This window comes from Equus asinus, chromosome 8, assembly GCF_041296235.1.
Source record: "Equus asinus isolate D_3611 breed Donkey chromosome 8, EquAss-T2T_v2, whole genome shotgun sequence".
Taxonomy (NCBI): Eukaryota; Metazoa; Chordata; class Mammalia; order Perissodactyla; family Equidae; genus Equus; species Equus asinus.
In genome coordinates, this window is record NC_091797.1 from 43,855,551 (window position 1) to 43,870,247 (window position 14,697).

At 39.4% G+C, this 14,697-nt stretch overlaps 2 non-coding genes across 2 annotated transcripts; both read left to right on the forward strand.

The window, feature by feature from the left end:
- The first annotated feature begins 12,021 nt into the window (after positions 1–12,021).
- TRNAR-ACG (transfer RNA arginine (anticodon ACG)) lies at positions 12,022–12,094 on the forward strand. The gene has a single exon. It is a non-coding gene; the product is annotated as a tRNA-Arg (tRNA).
- A 1,536-nt stretch (positions 12,095–13,630) lies between these two features.
- On the forward strand, positions 13,631–13,703 carry TRNAV-AAC (transfer RNA valine (anticodon AAC)). Its single transcript has one exon. It is a non-coding gene; the product is annotated as a tRNA-Val (tRNA).
- Positions 13,704–14,697: the final 994 nt, after the last annotated feature.

Below are 14,697 nucleotides of genomic sequence, written 5' to 3' on the forward strand. Positions count from 1 at the left end.
AAATCACAGCTCTGTTCTTGACCCTCTTCTCTAAGTCTTTTCCCTAGGGGATATCATCCATTTACATGTCTCAAAACTGTATTCCCCTCTGAACTCCTGGCTAATATCTCCAGCTCTCTACTTAATATCCTCACTTACGTGTCTAGTAGACGTCTTAAAGTTAACATTGACAAAACAGAGCTATTAAAAGTAAGATGCATATCTCATCCTACTTCACCCCTAAGTACTTCAGTAATCTTACCCACTAAATTTAGTATATACAACAATATCATCTAATACACAGTTTATATTTGTATTTCAAGATTGTCTCTAAAATGCCCTTTAATTTTTTTTCTTTTTGGTCAAGAACCAATCAGGGATGACACATTGCATTTTTTTAATCACACATTTTAATTATTTGATCTAGAACGTCCTCCTATTGTTCTCTTGTCCTTTTTAGTCCTGATATTTTTGAAGAGTCCAAGCCAGGTATCTCAAAGAATGCTCCATAGGATGCATTCGTCTGGTTGTTTCCTCAATAGACTAAGATTAAATGTTTTTGATAAGAACACACTACAGCTGATGGTGTATGTTTCTCACTGCATCACATCACAAGCTAGATACTGCTAATTTGTGGTCATGCTAAGGCTGATCCTTGCAAAGGTCATACCGGCCAGATCTTTCCATTGCAAACGTAATTAATAAGTAAATCTAAAGTGACACTTTGGGATCTTCTAATAGTATTTTTGTTTGATAAAAAAAGAATAAAGTATAAAATCCACTTGTACTATATACATACACACAGACACAAATACACATGCATACATCCACTACGTCACAATGTAAAACACATTTCTTTTTGTAGGTTGCATCAAAGTATTCTATCTGGTATTGGGTTGTGTATTTTCACTCCTTGAGGTTAGAGTGAGATGTATCCAGTCTGGTTCTGAAAGGACAGTTTCTGGGCCTGTTTCCACTAGATTTTTTGGAGTTTTATCTTATTGAGACACTCTGCTCAGACCTATGTTAACTAAGAGAACTTAACAAAATTCAGTTCTCTCTCTTTGTGATCCTAAGCTACTTCTTATGTCAGTTGTCTCACTAAACTATCTGTCCCTGATGGCCTCTAGGTTGTCATTTGTGTGATTCAAAGGGAAATGCCCAGAGGAGAACACCAGTGAGTATGACAAAGGAAGCAGTAAGCATCCAGCTTTGGTCAGTAGAAACTCAACCATCACTGGACTTTTTGGGATCTTGCCCTCTATAAAATATCAGTGAGAGAAGTGTCTTTTGGAAAAGGACCTGTGAAAATGGTAAATTATACCATCCAGGAAGGATATGTACCTTCAGTAGTTATATCACATTTTTCTGAAACTTATTTCTATTTTTTTTTTATTTTTGCTCTGGTTCCCATCTCCTTAGTCCCTTCTATGATGAAATTTCTTCTTAATAAAAAATATTTTATTTTTTCTTATTAAAAAGTAATATGCGTTGGGGCTGGCCCCGTGGCCGAGCGGTTAAGTTCGCGTGCTGCGCTGCAGGCGGCCCAGTGTTCCATTGGTTCGAATCCTGGGCGCGGATATGGCACTGCTCACCAGGCCATGCTGAGGCAGCATCCCACATGCCACAACCAGAAGGACCCACAACGAAGAATATACAACTATGTACTGGGGGCTTTGGGGAGAAAAAGGGAAAAAAAATAAAATCTTAAAAAAAAAAGTAATATGTGTTAATTCACATTTTAGATAAGTAAAAAAAATAAAATAAAAATCAAGTGACTGACTGACTCTCTGGTAACCCAGTGCCCTTTAAGACCTGCCTAAAAATCACCTAAAAGGCATTAAACAGCATCAGGGAAGTGAAATTTGGATGCCGAGATATACTAATTCTCTGCCATTTAAATATTTTATGGAGATAGTAGGTGAAATATTTGAGATCAGGATTGTCCCAGAAAAAGATTATAGTATAATCTTAGAAAATATTCCTAATCTCCCCATTACAGGCTCTCTCGGAGTGTGTGAGCATCCAGAGTTCCTGTTGGCTTCCAGAGAAGGTTATTTCTGACTGATTTCTGCTTGGATTAAACAGAGTAATTTCATTGTATTACTTGTGTAGTGGTATACTATTATTTAAAAATGGAATTGGATTTATTTGTAAATATATCTTGCAAAAACAGGGGCAACAACTAAAAAAGAAGTAAAAAAAAAGTATAATTGATATATGCTGAAGAGGATAAAGTTAGAATCATATGAAATAATTAAAACCAGGAAGGCATAAAAAGAGTGGAAGACCGAAAAAAAAAAAAAAGAAACAAAGAAACAAAGAACAATGGCAATAAATAGAAAACAGTAGCAAATACGGCAGATATTAATCCAACATGTAGACCAAAAGTAAATGGATGGAAGAAAATACACCATACTAACACTAATCAAAAGAAGCAGGAGTAGCTGTATTAATTTCAGAAACAGCAAACCTCAAAGCAAGGAAAATTATCGGGGATAAAGAAGGGCATTACGTAATGATAAAGTGGTCAACTCTCCAAGAAGACACAATGATCCTTAATGTGTATGCACCTAACAATAGAATGTCAAAATACATGAGGAAAAACTGATAGAATTGCAAAGAGAAATATATGAATCCATTATCATAGTTGGAGATTTCAACACCCGTCTATTAGAAATGGACAGATCCAGCAGCCAGAAAATCAGTAAGAGCGTAGTTGAGCTCAACAGCACCATCAGTTAACTAGATATACATCTGTAGATTACTTCATCCAACATCAGGAGAATATACATTCTTCTCAAGCTCATATGGAACATTCACCAAGATAGACCACATTGCGAGCCATAACGCAAACTTTAACTAATTTAAAAGAATTGAAATCATACAATGTCTGGTCTAGACCACAGTGGAATTAAACTATAAATCAATAACAGAAAGATAGCTGGAAAACTCCAAAACATTTGAAGATTAAACAGCACGCTTCTAAATAACACATGGATGAAAGAAGAAATCTCAATGGAAATTTTAAAATATTTTGAACTAAATGAAAATAAAAGCACAACTTACCAAAATTTGTGGAATGAAGTGAAAGTGGTGCTTAGAGGGAAATTTATAGCAGTGAATACACATGTTAGAAAGAAGAAAGATCTAAACTCAATCATCTAAGCTTCCTCTTAAGGAAACTAGGAGAAGAATAAATTAAACCTAATGTAAGCAGAAGGAAAAAAATGAAAATTAGAACATAAACCAATGAAATGGAACATAAGAAATCAATAGAGAAAAATCAACAAAACCAAAAGCTGGTTCTTTGGAAAGATCAATAAAATTGATAAAACTCTAGCCAGTTTAACTAACAAAAAAAGAGAGAAGACAGAAATTACTAATATCAGACATGAAAGTAGGGACATCATTCTTGATCTTATAGATATTAAAATAATAATGGAAGAAAAGAATATTATGGACAATAAAGGAATAGTATAAAGGATTATATTAGGCAACTTTATGCTCACAAATATGATATAACCTAGATGAAATGGACTAATTCCTTGAAAGATGTAATCCAGAAAAACTTACACAAGGAGAAAAATACAATCTGAATAAGCCTATATCTATTAAAGAAATTAAGTCAACAATTAATAACTTGCCAAAACAGAAACACCATGCCCAGATGAGTTCACTGGTGAGTTCTGCCAAACATTTAAGGAAGAAATTATACCGATTATCTGCAATCTCTTCCAGAAAATAGAAGCAGAAGGCATACTTTCTAACTCATTCTATATGGCCAGCATTACCCTAATACCAGAACCAGAAACAAATATTACAAGAAAGGAAAACTACAGACTGATATCTCTCATGTACATAGATGCAAAAGTCTTGAAGAAAAATATTAGAAAATTGAATCTAACAGTGTATAGAAAGAATTATACACTGTGACCAAATGGAGTTTATTCCAGGTATGCAAGGCTGGTCCAATATTCAAAAATCACTTAATATAATCCATCATACTAATAAACTAAAGAAGAAAGCTCACATAATCAATAGATTCTGAAAAAGTACTGGAAAGATCTAAGATGATTAGTTTCTTGTTTTTGCTCAATCTTGATAAAAAATTATCTCACAGCATTGTAGAAGAAATAGAGCAATGACAGTAAACATGATTTACTAAGTGAATGAGTCATGATTTTCCTTTTTCAAACTTTAATCCTTCCTTCTTCTTGCATACACATCCCAGGTGCCCCTTCCCTCACTGCTATTTATGCTAGCCAATGACATTATCATACTGCCCTCTTTTAAAAGTACAACTGATTGACACATAAACCTATAATGCTAAGCTGGAAATGTATTATTGTTGCACACTCTAACATCCTAGTTAGTCCTAGAAATATGTTGGTATAGTACATAGCATACAGAAATGGTCACTTGAGGGAAACTGACAGATTTGTCAACCCTCCGTCCTAAGGATGAGCCTTTTGTTCCTGGATCAGTCAGTCATTTACTCCACAAATATTTGTTTGGTACCTGCCTTGTGTCAGACAATATTTTAGGTGCTCAGAATATGTAAGTGAATACAATAGACAAAGATAATCCCTGCATTCCAGAGCTTACATTTAAGAAACTTCTAAATAGAGGTTCTTAGCAACCCCCTGCTTTTTCATCTCATTATTTTCATTTATTTATTTATTTGTTAATTCTCCATTAACAAACATGCAGAATATCCACCATTGGCCAAGCAGTGTGCTAGACAATAAAGTTGGGGTCAGAAGTCATTACATGTATTAACATCATTCTGTTGAAGGATCTGTAGTATGATCCACTATACCCTTAACACAAAACTGGTTTCCACTTACATCTTCCCAGTTATTTCCCTGATTATCCTGTATTCTCTCTCAAGTGTCCTTCAATCTTGTACAGGAATACAGTACTCCTACCTATTTAGTATTAGAATTCAGAGCTAAGGGCATAAGCCATAACTTTGAGGCACACATGTGCCAAGGAAAACAAAAACTTTGCTGGGTGAAAGGGTATGGGAGATGTCATGTTTTTAAAAAGTAGGGGTAGTAAGGTAGGATCTCATGTTTTTGTTGGGAGCTAGAGTTCTCACACTTATGATATCACTAAATGTTCCAGCCAATGAGGACACAGGAGGAGACTACAAGATTCTACTCTTGAGGAGAAGGCTAGAATGGACCTCAATGTAAAAAGGCGCTATAGAAAACAGAGTGTAATCAGGAGATGAAAGCTGAAACAGAAGAGTTAAAAGAAATAAGAGAAAAGGTAAATGGGGATCATTAACAGTAAGAGAAGGAAAAAAAGGGCTGTGATTCCAAGGGAGTGATGATGAGGGGGAATGTTGACACTACAGAGCGTCAGAAAAAACTTTCACTTCTCTTGACATCACCAAGGAATGTATTTGGTATATGCTATGTTTTTTTTCCTTTCTGTTAACAGTCAATGAAATCCTCCTACATATAAAGCACTATGCTAAAAGTGATAGGAGATTATGTCAGGGCTATTTTCCTCCAGGGACTTCTCATCTAGGTAGTGAGACAATATGCCCAGACTTCCAGGAAAAGCATAATAACAGTACAAGGATGTGGATGATTGTGTGCAAGTGGTTCAGATAAAATGTAAAGATCAAAGAGAAAGATCTCAGTCCTTGTGGGTGAGGGACACAGGGTTAGTCTGTGGCCTGGAGAGGATTTGGTTAGGGGAGGAGGAGGAGGGAGACCCTTGCAAGCTGAGTATGAGAAAAGGCAAGGAGGTTGGACTTGTCTGGGTATTTAAGAATGGGGAGACATCCCAAAGGAACTGAGGAAATCTAACTCATTTACCTTCTTTTTTTTTTTCCTGCAGTCAACACCCTTTTGTAGAAAATGTGGGATATTTAGACTATATCGCATTCTTATCCTCATCTGCACTTTCACCGGTTCTGCCCTTCTATGGTGGGCCTTCAGCCTTTCCACCTGGGTAAAGATAGAAATCCCAGGCAGTTCCAAAGTCCTGTTCAGTGCTCTCTTCGCAATCTGCAAAGGTGAGGTCACATGTTGGATGCCTCTATCAAGATCAAGTAAGTCCTGACCTTGAAAGGGAGGGCCCTACTCCAACCCTGTCCCTTCTGGGAATTATCAGCCCTTTGTTCTGCCCCAGCACACCTGAAGGAGGCAATAACACTCCTGCCAGTAACAGAGACTCATTTCAGAATGAGCCAGGGGATCAGGCCTCCCTAGGGATACCAGCCCAGCTAGAATCACTATTCTAGATCTTTCTGCAACTTGCTTTTCCCTCTAACCCTAACTTCCCACCAGCTGCCATTGGTTCCTATCTTAAAGTCTCTGCACTGCTTCTTTAGTATTCTAGAGATTCAGCCCCAGGAAGGAAGGGGGCCCTAGAGGGAGCTGCTGGCCTTTCTCCCCTCTCCCTCCCTAATTCAGACTACTTCATATTTGGCCAAATTTTCATGATCAGCGCCCTTCTTCTCTCCTTCTTCCTGAGCTTTATACTCCTGGCCTTCCCTCATTCCCTTCCGGATTCCTGGGAACAGTACTTTGTCTTCACAATCACCTTCTTGATCATAGGTAAGAGATGGGAGAAAGAGGATTCCCTCAATTGTTCTGGTTCTGGGCTGGGGTAATGTTCCTTTGGGCATAGCCTGTTAGAAACTATTCAGGGACTGCTAAGGAAAAAAAAAGATAATCCAATGAAAATAAAAGGAAAAAAATAGAGTAGGGGGAGCTAAAATGACAATTTAAGTTCTTAGGAATTAGCCCTAAGGCCATAGACTGAGCTAACAAGATGGGTTGTTGTCCTTTTTTTCCTGAGTAACAGGTATCTGCGTGTGCCTTGCATTACTGCTGCACTCTCTGGATATTTTGAAACTAACTAACTTAGACAAGGAAGCGAAAATCACCTTTCTCTACCCAACTTTCATCCTTTTATTCAGCGCCACACTATTTTTCATATCTGGTGAGTGTTCTTGGAGCCTTGTGAGTTCTTAGGATAGGTCCTGAATCCAGAACAACCATATCTATGAGTTTCAACTATTTCCTTTGAGTACTGTTAGTTTCTAGTTTCTGGGCATGGATGTGGTGCAGTGACGTCCCATTTGCTCATTGCAGCTTCTTCTACTCTACAATGTTAGAATTTTGCCTTCAAAGAAGACATAGAATACATTTCTCCTGTACATTCTGTAAGAACCATGTCTTAGAGATAAGAGAGAATTTGTAAGATAGATTGTAGTAGGGTGAGGGCTGGGTGGAGTAAAGAAATGGAATTGACAGAGTAATCTGCACTCTACGTTCCTAGACCATATTCTTGTTTGTTAAGCCTGTTTAAAAACTGTGAATTTCTTAACAAATATCAAAGTGCTGTAATCATTTTCATCTTCAACAACATCATTCTTTCCTCAGGAATTCTCTGCTTCTTCAGCTCCCATCATTGTTGGCTTCGGTGTGTTTTACTGCAACCAATCCATGTGAAACCTACGCAAGTATCAGTGACCAGTGGAAACAGTGACAGTCACATAGAGGAAACCAGATAGAGATGGCTAGCCTAACCTCACTGGTGGTGAGAAGACTAACTTTAATAGAGACATCATGTCTAGCCCGTAATTCAAGACTTCACGGCTACACACACAATCTTGTTTAATTACTGTGTAAGATTGGAAAGAGTTGGCCTGTTACTAATCATTCATCAGATGTGGATTAGGATTCCAGGAACTTAGGTTTTTCACAAAGAGAAGACACAGTTGGGGCGTGGGGAGGCATGAGTGTGCTTTGGCTCTTGGGACTTGGAATGAAAATCTTCTCACCTTGAAGATTCCCTAGGCCCACTCCACCCTCTCACTGGTATTCCTGGTCACCTGGCAGTAGCTTTCAAACAGTAACAAAGCTCTTTCTCTACCTACCAAGCCTGAGTTTTGATAAAAATTCACTGTCCTCTGGGAATTTCATGTGTGGTATCACTACTGTATTATTCAGGACTCTTTATTGGTAACATAAGGTAACAAAACCTTATCCAAACTACCTTAAACATCAACAAAAGGGTGAATTTATCAAGAAGATGCAGGCGTAGCTCATAGACTCAAAGGAAATTCTGGTAGAATCAGGACAAAAAAACTTTGGGGAGTAGACATGGAGCTCATTTCCTTCAGCTTACTATTTTTTTACTACTCAATGAAAGTTAATGGAATTTCCTGATTCATAAATGTAATCACCGTCCCAAATTCCCCTTGCTCATCACTTCCAATGAATCATCAAAGCCTGTCCTTTCCACCTTAGCCAGACCTCTGTTCCGCTCTCTGAGCCCTCCTCACCCGCCTTGGGCCAGACCAGGCCTTTGCCATCCCTGCCCAGACTATGCGGTCTCTAAATGTGGCTTCTCCCCCACTGCAGTCTAGCTCTACGGTGCTGCCCGGCTAGATTCAATCTTCCTAAAACACAGAACTGAGAATGTTCTTCTTAAAAACCTATTTTCCCTTTTTCTTGCCTACAGGATAAGTCCCTTATCTTGAGAAATAAAGTTATTTACAAGTTGGCACAACCTATCTTTCAAAATGTTTTAATTTTTTTATTGTGATGCATGTCATACATGCAAAAAAGTATTAAAATGTATATATACAGTTGGAAGGACAAGAAAGGAATCACCAGATATAGAAAAAAATAATATTGCCAGTATTAGAAGCCCGTGGTGTGCCTCTTCAACCTGCCTTTCTAGCCACTTTTCCTGCTCCTCCAGTTCGTCTTCTCCATGCCAGTTGAAGCTGTAGCTCTGCCACATAGAATTGCTTTCCTTAAAATACGCCTTGCATCTTTTTTGTTTTTTTTTTTTTTTGAGGAAGATTAGCCCTGAGTTAACATCCGCTGCCAATCCTCCTCTTTTTTCTGAGGAAGACTGGCCCTAAGCTAACATCCATGCCCACCTTCCTGTAGTTTATATGTGGGATACCTACCACAGCATGGCTTGCCAAGTGGTGCCATGTCCACACCCGGGATCCAAACAGGCGAACCCCAGGCCACCGAAGCGGGAACGTGGGCACTTAACTGCTGCATCACTTGGCCGGCCCAGCATGCATCTTTTGTAACTTTAGTCTTGAATATCCTGAACCCTCTGGCCCTTTATTTTCTTATTCACTAGGGCAAATTTGTTTTTCCTTAAAGATTAAGCTCAGTAGAGGAAGATGGGCATGGATGTTAGCTCAGGACCAGTCTTCCTCAGAAAAAAGAGGAGGATTGGCAGATGTTAGCTCAGGGCTAATCTTCCTCAGGGAAAATAAAAAAGATTAAGTTCAAATGTGATGTCATGGAGAACTTCCCCTGACTTCCCCTCCAGAGTTTATTGCTCTACTTCTGTGTTGCTAGTGCATTTTCTTCTTTATTTCTGGGATAGCACTTCTCCTGTTTTATTGTAATTATGAGTTTATATTTGTCTTTCTGACTAGATATTAGTTCCTTGAGGAATGAGGATTCAGCTTTATCTTGGAATCCTTAAGATTTCACATTTTACTTGGTAAATGGATATTCAATAAATGCCTTTTGAGTTATTGGAGTTAAGCTTTAGAAGATTGGGAAGGAGTAGGACACTGTTGTCAATGATGGCTATGCTTCAATGACTGTCTAAATATCTGCCAAGATTCTACCTGCATTATGCCATTTAATCTCACAACAAACCTGCAGCATAAGTATCATCCCCATTTTGCAGATAAGGTAATTGAGTGATTGAAATTAAATGATTTGTCTAAATTCACATAGCTAGTAAAAGGCAGAGTCAAGTTTTTAACGTGGGTTGCTCTCTAAGCCTGCTCTTTCTTTCCATTTCAAGTTTCTTCTACATGAACAATGATAACAATAGAGAGTAAAAGTTAAGACAAAGTGTTAAACGGTAGTGATGCTGGAGATGAACAGATCATGATGATGAAACAAATTAAAAATAGCTCTTATTAAAGAAACTACAAATATAAGACTGGGAATCAATGAGACATATATTTCATAGGCAAATTTAGGTAGCATAAATTGCTGATCTCCAGAGTTAGGAATTTGACTCCTCTCCTGTCCTGGAGAGGTAGATGGAGGCAGCTATTTCAGGTTGAGCTTCAGATCTCTGCACTGTGATGCACATGTCAACCTCTGACACTTCAGACTCAGAAACTGTAGTGTCACTTTACTATACAGTCATAAAGATCTCTGGTGTATGGCGTTATTAATGGCCAAATACATAAAATTCTGAATTCTAAGTCAATATGTAATCGTGTACAATTAATGTGATGTACAAGTAGTGTGCTTGTATACAAGTACTGAATACAAACTGTAGTCAAATTGCATCTATGATGGCTAGATCTGGAAATCTAGCTATGGTCTAATGTGGGTTAATGTAAGTAATAGAGCTCTCAGCTCTCAAAAATGCTAATAAACATACTTATTTCATTTTATTTCAAATATGGGGATGGAGTAGGGTGTTGCAGCCAGTACTATTTGTCTGTCCCAGCACTAGTCACCAACACCACTGCCCCCATTCCTCCTTTTCAACAGAAAAATGATTGCATTCACATAACCTTCTCGATACCGTCTTGGGATTTGGAAGGGGTGGACCCAATTCTCAGCTCTAGAGGCAGAATTCTGATTGATCTAATTAATCAAAGTGGTCCCTCTCTTGGCAGTAGTTGGATTAAGTGATAGTATGTGATACAATTCTAGCCATTGTAAGGGGAAATCTACTGGAGAGCATATAGAAGTCATCCTCAACAAGAGATACAAGAAAAAGGTCTGTTTGTTTTCCTTCTGGGCTTTATCTTGAGATTGTGAGAGTTTTAGGTGCTACAGGGGAAACAGCTGGAGTATGACATCCATATGCTGAGAATGACAGAGTGCCAAGATTCAAAATATCTGGGTCCTGATGACATCATGGAGCTACTGAATTAACCAGGCATGTTGCCTCCCTACCATCTGCACTTGCTATGTGTGATAATAAATTAACTTTGTTTAAGCCAGTTGAGTGTTGTTGTTTCAATTGTTGTGGAGCTATTGCTGAAAGTTTCCTGTTATTGGGGAGGGATCTTTGGGCTAGATATCTTACAAGTTTTGTAAGCATTGTGTTCTAAATCCTCCTGATCACTACCATTATGAAAAACAAATAATGAAAATGTCTAGTGTGCACTTGGTTCATTAATCTTTTTTTTTTAATCTCAGCAGCCTAGACATTCTCTTCATTTAGGAGGCCTACTTCTCAGCCACTATTCCAGCCCAGCCCTACTGTCTGACTGTCACTAGCTTTAGAATTAATGCGCACATGCCCAGCCCTAAACCCTGAGCACATAAACTACTGTGAGCCTAAAAGGTATATTCAGGAAGCTAGAATACCACTGCTGTATATAGCACTCCACTCACCTCCCACTCAAACATCTGAATTGGGATAGCATGGAATCACAGACTCGTGATGCCTACCTATACCACAAGTTAAACTTTTTTCCTGATGCTTGCAGGCATTTTTCTCACTTCATTCATGTATGCATACTTTTAATGTGAAATTATTTATTGTAGACACTGAGGGTGCACCCCTCAAGAAAGATACAATTGAGTGGGAAATGCCGCTGAGCAAACAGCTGTTTATAACACAGTGTGATAAACGCCACAATTGAGGGATGTGCTCCGCACTCTAAGAGTACAAGAAAGAACACAACCCAAACTGAGGAAGAATTAATAGTGCAATTGGGTTTGCATGTGTTTCTGTTATTCCGTTTGTTCATCCTGGTCCCTGATTCTCGGTTGCCTTCCATTCTGCAACAGCGAAGCCCTAAAAACTCCATCATTTGCTGCTTCCAGGTCCCTCCCCACAAGGTCGAGGATCTGAGGCCAGCAGGATATTGAACTAAGGAGGCTTCAGGGTAGACCTCGAATCTTTACATTCTCTCAACTGGGAAACTGGAGAGCGGACAAATGGGAAAGATGTCGAGGGCACGTCAACAACATCCAGAAATTCTATGGTATAAAAATGCAAGAATCTCACAAAGGCTAATTAACAATGGTTCAAAAAATGCTAACATGAGTGGGGCCAGTGGCGCAATGGATAACGCGTCTGACTACGGATCAGAAGATTCCAGGTTCGACTCCTGGCTGGCTCGAGGTCGCTTTTAGTTTTCTGAGGAGATGAGGTCGTGTGCTGTGCTGTTTAAAATCCACATGTATCAAAAAAATTCTTCAGAAGCTTTTATTTTAAGGAGATCCTCATAAAACTTGTTCAATCACGACACATCTGAGAAGGATTGAGGGAAGTTGAGAGAGGCTGGAAAAGATTTACAAAAGAATAAGACAAGAACCTGGCGCAAGTCTGACAATATCTTCTATACTAGCCCATTTTGCATGAAAAAGTGTCCCGTCTGAGAACACTCGACTCTTTGTTAATGCCCTCTCTCGAATTAACATAATCATCAGAGAATCCTGCTTAATTTCCCCCAATGTTGAGCTGTCCAAATTCACACCGAAACAAGCTACAGCTGTTTCATAACCAAAGGAGAGAGAAGCTTAAGTGGGGAGGGCAGAATGCACGCGGATCACCAGTCAGGTGTAAAAAACAGCCACGAGTGAGGAGAAGCAGCTCGTAAGCGATGAGACCTTCACAGAGTAAAGGGGACGATCCGGATCTTCTATCAAGTTACCAGTGGATGGGGTTGAGATCAGCTGGTAGGAGGTAGCAGCACAGAATTTAACTGGCTGGGTCGTCCCTGCAGGTATCTGCAGAAGTTCAACCCACCGCTGCGCAAACCTCCCCACACCCTGGGTCCGCGGCTCAAAGGGGACAAGTCCCTGCGGTTACTGCCCTGAGCGCTCGTCCTCACGGAGGGAGAGACTCCTCGTGATGGTAACGGACGCACAACCGGGCGGGTCGGCTGGCAGCAGAAGAAAAGAGGGCGGAAATCCTGGAGGAGTAAATGGGAGAGTTTTTCTATCCTAGTCAACTGAGACTGACGCTGAAAGAGTGCGGGAGGCGGCTGAGAGAATTTTGGCGACAGAAAAGAGAAAAGAAGGAGCAGGGAAGAGCGGCTCCTTTCATCCCGGCTGTGTTGTGGCCTTGTAGGATAATGTGGCCCTTAGTGTGGGGTGTTAAGTGAAGTCGATTCCATCTTCGCCCCGTGTGTACCCATAAAGAGAAAACAAAAAGATTCAGTGTCTGTTGTTTAGATCTGAACTTGCTGTCGTGGGTGAAAAGCTCTGTGGTTGTCATCTGGAAAGCGGAGATTGCTACCACAAGTAAGGGAAAGGATAGCACGAAAGAGGAGAGAAGGCTGACTTAGCTCTCGCTGCCTCTCTTGGTCAAAGTGTGTCCCCTCTGCCATATCACCTAAACAGCTCCTGACAGTTTCGCGTGCCTTTTCATTTTTAATTCAAATACATTAAACAGGTATCCCTCCGCCCAAAAGGAATTCCTACAACCATGCCTGCTCTGTTCACACTGTATTCTCCCCTCCTCTTCATTCCTCAAGTTTCATTTTTTCTTCCTTCTCTCTGATATAGTCTTGAACCTTAACCCCCTTTTTGTAAAAGACATTTGTGTTTTTTGCTGTTCTCTCATATAGTGTGGGTTATGACTGCTACATGACACACATTAACAGGGATTGAACGTGTATCTCAGAAATCAGAAAAAGAGCGTGGGTCAAAGGGTTTCCGTAGTGTAGTGGTCATCACGCTTGCCTAACACGCAAGAGGTCCTTGGTTCGAAACCAAGCGGAAACAGCGGATAACTTTTGCCCTCCACAACCCAGATGAGTGTTCCTCATCGCCTGCTCTAAGTGAGCGAACCTGCAAGGAGCAAGAGATAGTCCCACCTCTCTTAAGAGCAAGATAATCATCCTGGTATAGCTATGCCACATTATTAGCCGGGACGTTCCGAGTGAATGCTTCCCAGCTGGGAAATGCTCTCTTTTCTTCCAGAAATGTGCAACATGAAGTTTTAGCGGCACCAGAGCTTTCTCCTGGAGAGTTTCTCCCCCGTTACCTTTTCTCCTCCTTTCTCTCGCAGAGGAATAGGTGACCAGCATTTATTGCATAAACAACAATGAAATTCTCACTGGATGGGCTCAATACCAGAATAGAAAAGACAGAGGAAATAGCCCCTGAACTTGAAGAGAAAACTATAGTAATAGCCCAATCAGAACAATAGAAAGAAAAAGTGTTTTTAAAAGTGAACAGAGCCTCAGGAAACAAAATGAAAGGAGTTAAAGATGTAATATTCACATCTTTGGAGTACCAGAAGAAGAGAGGAAAGTAAGGTAAAAAATTATTTGAAGACTTAGCTATAAACTTCCCAAATTTGGCAAAAGACAGAATCCTACAGATTCCAGAATTTCAGCAAACTTAAGCAGAATAAACTCAAAGAAGTCCACATGTGAAATTCTAAAATCAAACTATTAAAGAAAAAGAAAAAATGTTGAAAACAGCCAGAGTAGGGGAACAATGATTTGAATGTTTGTGTATTTCTCATCAGAAACCATGGAGACCAGAAGAAATGGAATAACATTTTTAAATGCTGAAAGAAAAGAAGTGTCAACCCAGAATTCTATCTACAGCAAAAATATGCTTTAGACATGAAGTTCAAATAAATACACTTCCATTTGAAGTAAAGTGAGAATGACTAGTGGAAATTATTTACACAGAAGGGAAGTAATACTAGAAGGAAACTTGGAATGTCAGGAATGAAAAAACAACAGAAATGATAAATATCTGGATA